The sequence below is a fragment of the Coregonus lavaretus genome, assembly GCF_964263955.1.
Source record: "Coregonus lavaretus genome assembly, chromosome: 15".
NCBI classification, from domain to species: Eukaryota; Metazoa; Chordata; class Actinopteri; order Salmoniformes; family Salmonidae; genus Coregonus; species Coregonus lavaretus.
This window is the reverse complement of record NC_140002.1, coordinates 45496662-45509614: the sequence shown is the minus strand read 5'-3', so window position 1 is coordinate 45509614 and position 12953 is coordinate 45496662.

The window sequence follows — 12953 nt, the reverse complement described above, 5'->3', positions numbered from 1 at the left end:
AGTGTCATAGCAAAGGGGTGTGAATACTTACAGTAAGTACACTGAACAAAAATATAAACGCAACATGTAAAGTGTTGGTCCCATGTTTCATGAGCTGAAATAAAAGATCCCAGAAATGTTCCATATGCACAAAAAGCTTATTTCTCTCAAATGTTGTGCCCTGTTAGTGAGCATTTCTCCTTTGTCAAGATAATGCATCCACCTGTAGGCGACATATTGAACTTCAATTGTCTCAGGCCAGAGGCACAACATATTAATTTATGGTTAGATCAGAATCGGCGTCATAATCATTGGCCTGTACAGAGAATTAAGTCAAAACCACAAGTCCAAATCCCCATCTCCATCCATGGCTTAGGAAAGGGCCGATTTAGCAAGCTAGCTACTGCCGGACTTCAACACAAGCAGACCAAAAACAGACAGATTTTTCTGAAAATGACATTTTGCAAAGGAAGTGATTTGATTGGTCTGAAGTCAAATCCAAACTGGCCTCACTTGGGGTGGGGGGGGGGGGGTTGCTGCACTGGGTCAACCCACAGTTGAACTTAGCTCAACGCTAACTGGTTAATTCTTAAATATATATATATATATCAAGGGAGTTCAAATGCTTGCTGGCATCAATCAATCAAATGCTATGGCTGTATCATATTATACTCTTTTTGTCCCGACAGCTTCAGGTACATGGGTTACACATACTGAGACGGAGGGGCACTGTTTCCCTCGCTCTGATGATTTCTCCGGTGAGATTCAGCTACTTGTGAATTGACGGAAAATTATGAAAACACAGAAAGAGACGAAAGATACATTATTTTATATATTTATTTATTTTTCTTGGTCAAATATTTGGGGAAGCCTGGCTTCCCTTGGCATCCATGAATACACGGCACTGTGGTATGGGCAGGCATAAGCTACGGACAACAAACACAATTGCATTTTATCGATGTCCATTTGAATGCACAGAGATACCGTGACGAGATCCTGAGGCCCATTCCTGTGCAATTCATCCGCCGCCATCACCTCATGTTTCAGAATGATAATACACAGCCCCATGTCGCAAGGATCTGTACACAATTCCTGGAAGCTGAAAATCTCCCAGTTCTTCCATGGCCTGCATACTCACCAGACATGTTACCCATTGAGCATGTTTGGGATGCTCTGGATTGACGCGTACGACAGCGTGTTCCAGTTCCCGACAATATCCAGCAACTTTGCACAGCCATTGAAGAGGAGTGGGACAACATTCCACAGGCCACAATCAACAGCCTGATCAACTCTATGCAAAGGAGATGTGTTGTACTGCTGCTGCGTGAGGCAAATGGTGGTCACACCATATACTGAATGGTTTTCTGATCCACGCCACTACCTAAAAAATATATATATATATATCTGACCAACAGATGCATATCTGTCTTCCCAGTCATGTGAAATCCATAGATTAGGGCCTCATGAATTTATTTCAATTGACTGATTTCCTTATCTGAACTGTAACTCTTTGAAATTGTTGCATGTGTTTATATTTTTGTTCAGTATAAATGAACTATTTCAGTATTTAATTTTCTTTTAATCAAACATTTCTAACAACATGTTTTCACTTTGTCATTATGGGGTCTTGTGTGTAGATGGGAGAGAACAAAATATATTGAATCCATTTTGAATTCAGGCTGTAATACAACAAAATGTGGAATAAGTCAAGGGGTATGAATACTTTCTAAAGGCACTGTAGGTCCATTATAATTTCTACATATTTTATATCTAGTTTTAGATGTTCAAGAGTGACCTGAAGTGTTTGTTTTTTACCCACAAAACCTCCCGCAGCTGTTTATTGCAATATGAATGTCCAATACATACAATAGACAATAGAAGGTGATTTCCCAAAGTTAAAGTCCCGCAATAAGTCCTACGAGGCTAATATTTGTGTAAACTCTTCAAAGTTGTGTTCTGTGGGTGTCACTGAGTAGGCTGATACCCCATGTCATGGATCTAAGATCCATAGGTAAGGCTGTACCTTGAAATATGAATCCAATACACGCAATAGACTTACTGGGAAGGTGATTTGACACAGTTAAAGTTCCACAATAAGAGTAATGAAGCTAATAGTTGTGTAAACTCTTCACAGTTGTGTTCTGTTGGTGTCACGGAGTAGGCTGATACCCCGAGAGCCATAGGTAAGGCTGTACAGCACATATAAGTATGTCCCCAGGGCTATTCTGAAGTCTACTCCATTCACAGCGCGATTTCAACTAATGTAACTTTTTTTAAATTAACTAATTATTGTCTTTTGTATTTATATAACAACATTCCAATATATAACAACATTCCAAACTTGTTTAGCATTATCTAGTCCCAATTGACCATTTGCTAAGCCCCCCTTGGTTACTGTTGCAACCTCAGTCAACATTTTCCCAGGAAGCCCATTTCCCCATACGAACCCATAACGAAATCCCCTCACAATGATCTCAAACTGTGTTTTTAATACACAATGAAATTAAACACAGACTACACCTTGCTAATCAGGAGACTCTTGGGTATGTTGTGGTGGACTGTCATTCCAATTGCTTCATGGGAACCTAGTAAAATGAAGGTTGTAGTGTGGCTAGCCACTGGATGGCACTGGCTAGCCACTGGATAGCTCTGAATGCACTCTCACAGCATGCAGCCAAAGATGAAAGTTATATTCATAACATGGCAAACTTAGCTAGATAACATGTTTTTCGAAAAAAAACTAGTTATATTATTAACTGTCTAGCTAGCGTTAGCAATGTTGGGTGGTCAATAAGACTGAGAGCTAGCTAACTAGCTGAGCTAGCAAACAATAACAAAAGTATAATTTCGGTTTCGAAAAACACTATTAACAGCTCTGCATTTCACGAATCACAGTAGCAAGTAACTGTCATGCTCTGTTCATTTATCTAGTCATTTAAACAATTTGGTTTTGGATGAAAACTCTCAGTTATTTGCAATGCCCTCAATTGCTTCCATGTGTTTCAAATGTGAGCTTGTACGAGGTCTCGGACCCAACAAAAGTTGAAATCCATTGGAGCGCTGCGATTGGTTGCCCCAAATTCTGGTGTGGGGCTTAGTCAATTGGGTCATGAATAGTGGAGCAGGTCGAGAGCTTCAAGTACCTCAGTGTCCACATCACTAAGGACCTATCATGGTCCACACACACCAACACAGTTGTGAAGAGGGCATGACAATGCCTCTTCCCCCTCAGAAGGCTGAAAAGATTTGGCATGGGCCCTCAGATCCTCAAAAAGTTATACAGCTGCATCATTGAGATAATCTTGACTGGCTGATTGTCAAAGACTCCAGCCACCCAAGTTATATACTTTTCTCTCTGCTACCGCATGGCAAGCGGTACCGGAGCGCCAATTCTGGGACCAAAAGACTCCTGAACAGCTTCTACCACCAAGCCATAAGACTGCTGAACAGTTCATCAAATGGCTACACAGACTATTTGCATTGACCCCTTTTTTTTACACTGACTCTCTTGCACTGGCTCTATGCACACACTCACACAAACTACACTGACACTCCAACTCATACACACTCACATACTACATAAGCTCACTCACACAAAACACACACACACACACACACACACACACAAAACACACACACACACACACATGCATATTGACACTACACACATACACACTTTCACACGCTTTCACACAGTTCACATATGCTGCTGCTACTCTGTTTATTATCTATCCTGATTGCCTAGTCACTTTTAGCCCTACCTACATGTACATATTAAGTAAATTACTTCAACTACCGCGTACCCCTGCACATTGACTCAATACTGGTGCTGTATATCGCCTCGTTATTGTTATTTTACTGTGTTACTATTTTTTATTAGCACATTTTTCATACTTTTTAACGCTGCATTGTTGCGAAAGTGTTCGTAAGTAAGCATTTCACGGTAAAGTCTACACCTGTTGTATTTGGCGCATGTGACAAAATATATTTGATTTGATTTGATTCCACCATTTTTAACCATTTGCATCAGTTTCCAAGGGGGACTTTTATTTTGAAGGTGAACCCCCGATTCCACTATTGCTGCTCATGCCAATGTTGTTCATCAGTCATGACACATGGATACTCTGATCTGGGTTATGCCACTTTCAAGTGCTAGTTGGAACTAGGAAACTCTGACATTTCAGACTTGCTAACTGCTTGTACACTTAACAAAAATATAAACACAACATGAAACAATTTCAAAGATTTTACTGAGTTACACTTCATATAAGGAAATCAGTCAATTAAAATAAATTAATTAGGCCCTAATCTTTGGATTGCACATGACTGGGAAGACAGATATGCATCCATTGGTCACAGATATTTATTTATTTTTAGGTAGGGGCGTGGATCAGAAAACCATTCAGTATCTGGTGTGACCACCATTTGCCTCATGCAGCGCAACACATCTCCTTCGCATAGAGTTGATCAGGCTGTTGATTTTGGCCTGTGGAATGTTGTCCCACTCCTCTTCAATGGCTGTGCAAAGTTGCTGGATATTGTCGGGAACTGGAACAAACTGTCGTACATGTCGATCCAGAGCATCCCAAACATGCTCAATGGGTGACATATCTGGTGAGTATGCAGGCCATGGAAGAACTGGGACATTTTCAACTTCCAGGAATTGTGTACAGATACTTGCGACCTTGCATTATCATGCTAATAGGTAAGGGTAGGTAACAACACATCTGCCACGCTGATCCTCAACACGGGGCCCCTCAAGGGTGCGTGCTCAGTCCCCTCCTGTACTCCCTGTTCACCCATGACTGCATGGCCAGGCACAATTCCAACACCATCATTGTTTGCCGACGACACAACAGTGGTAGGCCTGATCACCGACAACGATGAGACAGCCTATAGGGAGGAGGTCAGAGATCTGGCCGTGTGGTGCCAGGATAACAACCTCTCCCTCAACGTGATCAAGACAAAGGAGATGATTGTGGACTACAGGGGAAAAAAAGAGGACTGAGCACGCCCCCATTCTCATCGACGGGGCTGTAGTGGAGCAGGTTGAGAGGTGTCCACATCACCAACAAACTATCATGGTCCAAACACACCAAGGCAGTCGTGAAGAGGGCATGACAAAACCCCCCTCAGGAGACTGAAAAGATTTGGTATGGGTCCTCAGATCCTCAAAAAGTTCTACAGCTGCACCATCGAAAGCATCCTGACTGGTTGCATCACTGCCTGGTATGGTAACTGCTGAGCCTCCGACTGCAAGGCACTACAGAGGGTAGTGCGTACGGCCCAGTACATTGCTGGGGCCAAGCTTCCTGCCATCCAGGACCTCTATACCAGGCAGTGTCAGAGGAAGGCCATAAAAATAGTCAAAGACTCCAGCCACCTGGATAGGTTTTCTCTGCTACCACATGGCAAGCGGTACCGGAGCGCCAAGTTTAGGTACAAAAAGCTTCTTAACAGCTTCTACCCCCAAGCCATAAGACTCCTGAACAGCTAATCATGGCTACCCAGACTATTTGCGCTGATCTATTAACTAAAATACCTTTGAGTAGCAGCCAGGTACACAATGAGTCTCACTTTTTATTAATAGAGCACTTTCTGCCTGAGGGGTGCATTACTTACCTGGTTTCGCCTTGTTGGATTAGTTAGTGACCACTGCTTTGATTGGTGTAACGTTATCTAGAAAGCACAGGTGTCTGTCCAGATAATGAAAAGGCACCCGCAAAAGAAAATTCAAGGAACTTATTTACATTTTCGGCCTGCATGATCATGAGTCATTTATGGAAGATACCAAAACTTTGGAGATAACAATAGATGGTGAAGTCAAAGATAGGCCAGTGGTTTCCATCTGTGGCGAAGTTTTCCCTAAATCAATGCTTATGACAAATCCAGAACCAGCCATAGAGCCATCTGGCTAATCTTTTGAATATGGTGTAGTAAAAAAAAAGCAACAGCAGATAACTGGGCGGCAGGTAGCTTAGTGGTTAAGAGCGTTGTGCCAGTAACTGAAAGGTCGCTGGTTCTAATCCCCGAGCCGACTAGATGAAAAATCTGTCGATGTGCCCTTGAGCAAGGCACTTAACCCTAATTGCTCATGTAAGTCGCTCTGGATAAGAGCGTCTGCTAAATGACTAAAATGTAAATGTAAAATAACATTAGCTAGCTAGATACAGTGCCTTCAGAAAGTATTCACACCCCTTGACCTTTTCCACATTTTGTTGTTACAAAGTGGGATTAAAATAGTTTTAATTGTCATTTTTTGTCAAAGCTCTACACAAAATAATCTTTAATGTCAAAGTGGGAGAAAAATTCTAACATTTGTAAAAAATATATATGGAAAATAAAACACTATATCTTCATTAGATACAGTGGGGAAAAAAAGTATTTAGTCAGCCACCAATTGTGCAAGTTATCCCACTTAAAAAGATGAGAGAGGCCTGTAATTTTCATCATAAGTACACGTCAACTATGACAGACAAAATGAGAAAAAAAATCCTGAAAATCACATTGTAGGATTTTTTATGAATTTATTTGCAAATTATGGTGGAAAATAAGTATTTGGTCAATAACAAAAGTTTCTCAATACTTTGTTATATACCCTTCGTTGGCAATGACACAGGTCAAACGTTTTCTGTAAGTCTTCACAAGGTTTTCACACACTGTTGCTGGTATTTTGGCCCATTCCTCCATGCAGATCTCCTCTAGAGCAGTGATGTTTTGGGGCTGTCGCTGGGCAACACGGACTTTCAACTCCCTCCAAAGATTTTCTATGGGGTTGAGATCTGGAGACTGGCTAGGCCACTCCAGGACCTTGAAATGCTTCTTACGAAGCCACTCCTTCGTTGCCCGGGCGGTGTGTTTGGGATCATTGTCATGCTGAAAGACCCAGCCACGTTTCATCTTCAATGCCCTTGCTGATGGAAGGAGGCTTTCACTCAAAATCTCACGATACATGGCCCCATTCATTCTTTCCTTTACACGGATCAGTCGTCCTGGTCCCTTTGCAGAAAAACAGCCCCAAAGCATGATGTTTCCACCCCCATGCTTCACAGTAGGTATGGTGTTCTTTGGATGCAACTCAGCATTCTTTGTCCTCCAAACACGACAAGTATTTTTTTAACCAAAAAGTTATATTTTGGTTTCATCTGACCATATGACATTCTCCCAATCCTCTTCTGGATCATCCAAATGCACTCTAGCAAACTTCAGACGGGCCTGGACATGTACTGGCTTAAGCAGGGGGACACGTCTTGCACTGCAGGATTTGAGTCCCTGGCTGCGTAGTGTGTTACTGATGGTAGGCTTTGTTACTTTGGTCCCAGCTCTCTGCAGGTCATTCACTAGGTCCCCCCGTGTGGTTCTGGGATTTTTGCTCACCGTTCTTGTGATCATTTTGACCCCACGGGGTGAGATCTTGCGTGGAGCCCCAGATCGAGGGAGATTATCAGTGGTCTTGTATGTCTTCCATTTCCTAATAATTGCTCCCACAGTTGATTTCTTCAAACCAAGCTGCTTACCTATTGCTGATTCAGTCTTCCCAGCCTGGTGCAGGTCTACAATTTTGTTTCTGGTGTCCTTTGACAGCTCTTTGGTCTCGGCCATAGTGGAGTTTGGAGTGTGACTGTTTGAGGTTGTGGACAGGTGTCTTTTATACTGATAACAAGTTCAAACAGGTGCCATTAATACAGGTAACGAGTGGAGGACAGAGGAGCCTCTTAAAGAAGAAGTTGCAGGTCGGTGAGAGCCAGAAATCTTGCTTGTTTGTAGGTGACCAAATACTTATTTTCCACCATAATTTGCAAATAAATTCATTAAAAATCCTACAATGTGATTTTCTGGATTTTTTTCCCTCAATTTGTCTGTCATAGTTGACGTGTACCTATGATGAAAATTACAGGCCTCTCTCATCTTTTTAAGTGGGAGAACTTGCACAATTGGTGGCTGACTAAATACTTTTTTCCCCCACTGTAAGTATTCAACCCCCTGAGTCAATACATGTTAGAATCACCTTTGGCAGGGATTACAGCTGTGAGTCTTTCTGGGTAAGTCTCTAAAAGCTTTCCACACCTGGATTGTGCAACATTTGCCCATTATTATTTAAAAAATTCTTCAAGCTCTGTCAAATTGGTTGTTGATAATCTTAACCTGCTATGTAAACATTAAGCTAACCTGTGTGCACCTGGCTATGGCCGGTCTAATCAATAACGGAGCGCTGATACACCCATCGCTGTTGATCCACCCACTTCTTTTGCAATGCCCACTTTCAGACACGCTCCCAGTATGCAGTTACCAATACTTGGCAATGAGTCCTACGGCAGGATTAATACATGTTTCTCCGGCTCAGCGGCTCCAGAGACCAGCTCCGACCACCAACTGTGTGTCATTATGCGCGCAGAACAAAGTATGCAATTGAGATTATCCCACTGTGTACCGGTGTCCCCTAGCTACAGTGAGGGAAAAAAGTATTTGATCCCCTGCTGATTTTGTACGTTTGCTCACTGACAAAGACATGATCAGTCTATCATTTTTATGGTAGGTTTATTTGAACAGTGAGAGACAGAATAAAAACAAAAAAATCCAGAAAAACGCATGTCAAAAATGTTATAAATTGATTTGCATTTTATTGAGGGAAATAAGTATTTGACCCCTCTGCAAAACATGACTTAGTACTTGGTGGAAAACCCTTGTTGGCAATCACAGAGGTCATACGTTTCTTGTAGTTGGCCACCAGGTTTGCACACATCTCAGGAGGGATTTTGTCCCACTCCTCTTTGCAGATCTTCTCCAAGTCATTAAGGTTTCGAGGCTGACGTTTGGCAACTCGAACCTTCAGCTCCCTCCACAGATTTTCTATGGGATTAAGGTCTGGAGACTGGCTAGGTGTCACGCCCTGATCTAGAGAACTCTTGTTGGTTGTGTCAGGGTGTGAGTTTCAGTTGAGATCTATGTATTGTATATCTATGTTTAGATCTAGTTTTGTATTTCTATGTTTGGCCGGGTGTGATTCCCAACCAGAGGCAGCTGTCGCTCATTGTCTCTGATTGGGGATCATACTTAGGTAGCCTGGTTGCCTACCTTAGTTGTGGGATCTTGTTTGTGTTTCCTGTTAGGCTTGTTGTGTGTATAGCCCATAGGACTTCACGTTTTTGTTGTTGTGTTATTTTGTCAAGTGTTTATTCGTATTAATAAATATGTACGCATATCACGCTGCACCTTGGTCTGACCGGTCTCTCAACGATCGTGACACTAGGCCACTCCAGGACCTTAATGTGCTTCTTCTTGAGCCACTCCATTGTTGCCTTGGCCGTGTGTTTTGGGTCATTGTCATGCTGGAATACCCATCCACGACCCATTTTCAATGCCCTGGCTGAGGGAAGGAGGTTCTCACCCAAGATTTGACGGTACATGGCCCCGTCCATCATCCCTTTGATGTGGTGAAGTTGTCCTGTCCGCTTAGCAGAAAAACACCCCCAAAGCATAATGTTTCCACCTCCATGTTTGACGGTGGGGATGGTGTTCTGAGTTGATGGCAAAGAGATCGGTTTTGGTCTCATCTGACCACAACACTTTCACCCAGTTCTCCTCTGAATCATTCAGATGTTCATTGGCAAACTTCAGACGGGAATGTATATGTGCTTTCTTGAATAGGGGGACATTGCGGGCGCTGCAGGATTTCAGTCCTTCACGGCGTAGTGTGTTACCAATTGTTTTCTTGGTGACTATGGTCCCAGCTGCCTTGAGATCATTGACAAGATCCTCCCGTGTAGTTCTGGGCTGATTCCTCACCGTTCTCATGATCATTGCAACTCCATGAGGTGAGAACTTGCATGGAGCCCCAGGCCGAGGGAGAGTGACAGTTCTTTTCTGTTTCTTCCATTTGCGAATAATTGCACCAACTGTTGTCACCTTCTCACCAAGCTGCTTGGCGATGGTCTTGTAGCCCATTCCAGCCTTGTGTAGGTCTACAATCTTGTCCCTGACATCATTGGAGAGCTCTTTGGTCTTGGCCATGGTGGAGAGTTTGGAATCTGATTGATTGATTGCTTCTGTGGACAGGTATCTTTTATACAGGTAACAAGCTGAGATTAGGAGCACTCCCTTTAAGAGTGTGCTCCTAATCTCAGCCCGTCACCTGGATAAAAGACACCTGGGAGCCAGACATCTTTCTGATTGAGAGGGGATCAAATACTTATTTCCCTCATTAAAATGCAAATCAATTTATAACATTTTTGACATGCGTTTTTCTGGATTTTGTTGTTGTTATTCTGTCTCTCACTGTTCAAATAAACCTACCATTAAAATTATAGACTGATCATTTCGTTGTCAGTGGGCAAACGTACAAAATCAGCAGGGGATCAAATACTTTTTTCCCTCACTGTAGCTACAGTTGAAGTCGGAAGTTTACATACACCTTAGCCAAATACATTTAAACTCAGTTTTTCACAATTCCTGACATTTAATCCTAGTAAAAATGCTCTGTCTTTGGTCAGTTAGGATCACCAGTTTATTTTAAGAATGTGAAATGTCAGAATAATAGTAACGAGAATGATTTATTTCAGCTTTTATTTCTTTCATCACATTCCCAGTGGGTCAGAAGTTTACATAAACTCAATTAGTATTTGGTAGCATTGCCTTTAAATTGTTTAACTTGGGTCAAACGTTTCAGGTAGCCTTCCACAAACTTCCCACAATAAGTTGCGTGAATTTTGGCCCATTCCTCCTGACAGAGCTGGTGTAACTGAGTCAGGTTTGTAGGCCTCCTTGCTCGCACACGCTTTTTCAGTTCACATTTTCTATAGGATTGAGGTCAGGGCTTTGTGATGGCCACTACAATACCTTGACTTTGTTGTCCTTAAGCCATTTTGCCACAACTTTGGAAGTATGCTTGGGGTCATTGTCCATTTGGAAGACCCATTTGAGACCAAGCTTTAACTTCCTGACTGATGTCTTGAGATGTTGCTTCAATATATCCACATAATTTTCCTTCCTCATGATGCCATCTATTTTGTGAAGTGCACCAGTCCCTCCTACAGCAAAGCACACCCACAGCATGATGCTGCCACCCCCGTGCTTCACGGTTGGGATGGTGTTCTTCGGCTTGCAAGCCCCTCCTTATTATCCTTAACGATGGTCATTATGGTCAAACAGTTCTATTTTAGTTTCATCAGACCCCATGTGCAGTTGCAAACCGTAGTCTGGCTTTTTTATGGCGCTTTTGGAGCAGTGGCTTCTTCCTTGCTGAGCGGCCTTTCAGGTTATGTCGATATAGGTCTCGTTTTACTGTGGATATAGATACTTTTGTACCTGTTTTCTCCAGCATCTTGACAAGGTCCTTTGCTGTTGTTCTGGGATTAATTTGTACTTTTCGCACCAAAGTACGTTCATCTCTAGGAGACAGAACGCGTCTCCTTCCTGAGCGGTATGACGGCTGCGTGGTCCCATGCTGTTTATACTTGCGTACTATTGTTTGTACAGATGAACGTGGTACCTTTTTTTCTGAGGTCTTGGCTGATTTCTTTTGATTTTCCCATGATGTCAAGCAAAGAGGCACTGAGTTTGAATGTAGGCCTTGAAATACATCCACGGGTACACCTCCAATTGACTCAAATGATGTCAATTAGCCTATCAGAAGCTTCTAAAGCCATGACATCATTTTCTGGATTTTTCCAAGCTGTTTAAAGGCACAGTCAACTTAGTGTATGTAAACGTTGACCCACTGGAATTGTGATACAGTGAATTATAAGTGAAATAATCTGTCTGTAAACAATTGTTTTAAAAATTACTTGTGTCATGCACAAAGTAGATGTCCTAACTGACTTGCCAAAACTATAGTATGTTAACAAGACATGTTTGGAGTGGTTGAAAAACAAGTTTTAATGACTCCAACCTAAGTGTATGTAAACATCCAACTTCAACTGTAGCTAGCAGCATCCTTCTTCTTAGGTGGGGTTTTTCGGATATTGGCATCCAACGTTATTGGCGCAATACCGCTCTGCTGGATTGCTCATTATACTAATAAAGTCCGATTTAATCAACAAATACGATAGTCAGTTTCAAAAGGTTAAGGGGTACAAGACTGTGTACATATCTCACTGCCTGTCACAGTTCCAAGACCAGTCAGACACGTCCAGTTAACCCTACACCAATGACGCCGCTGGATCTCAAAACTGAACTTGAATCCGTGTTAAGTAGCAATGATATCCTTCGCCACCATTGTCTTACGCAAGAACAGATAGCTCGAACCAGTCATGACTATTCAACAAAACAATAAATAATTTTCAAGTTACTTTCTAGAGAATTTATTAGTTACACGATTGAATAAATAGCAAAGGAGTTTTGAAGTTGAAGGTTAGCAGTATTTAAGAAGTTTGACCACAGATAGAACAATGAGCTATTTATTACTAATTGTGCTGTTTAGAAGGAGGGCAAGGGCGAATTGAGTTATTGCACACTCGCACTTCACAGAGTGGACTTTCCCTAATGGAAATATGCAAATACATGCTAGAACGCGCTAATAGGATCTCTCTAGCTCGTGCTTGGCTCTGCCCACCTCCTTGCTTGTTCTGCCCACTATGATTAATTTGCTCCCATTGGAAGCAAAAGGCTGTGGTCTATCTTGGGTTAGTTATAAAAATCGTTGGTTTGGCAATGAGGATGAAAACTAGCATAGTTCAGCTAGCCAGCTAGTTTAGCCAGGGAAAACCAGCGAAAACTTGGGACAGGATATAGCTGGGCGCACATGCGCACTAGGCTAATTCAGGACACAGATTGTAGTTTTTATGCCCTGATATCAGGAGCTGGTGGAGAAAAGTTTGTCTAAACAATTCAGAGACTGAAATGAATTCATCAGATGACAAATATTTAAGGACAGCGAAATGATATACAATCCCGAAATCAGCTGTAACTGTAAATAATAAAACAACGTTTAAAACAATGTTTGAGTTAACCTGAATCCAGAAAATGTATGGTGAAGT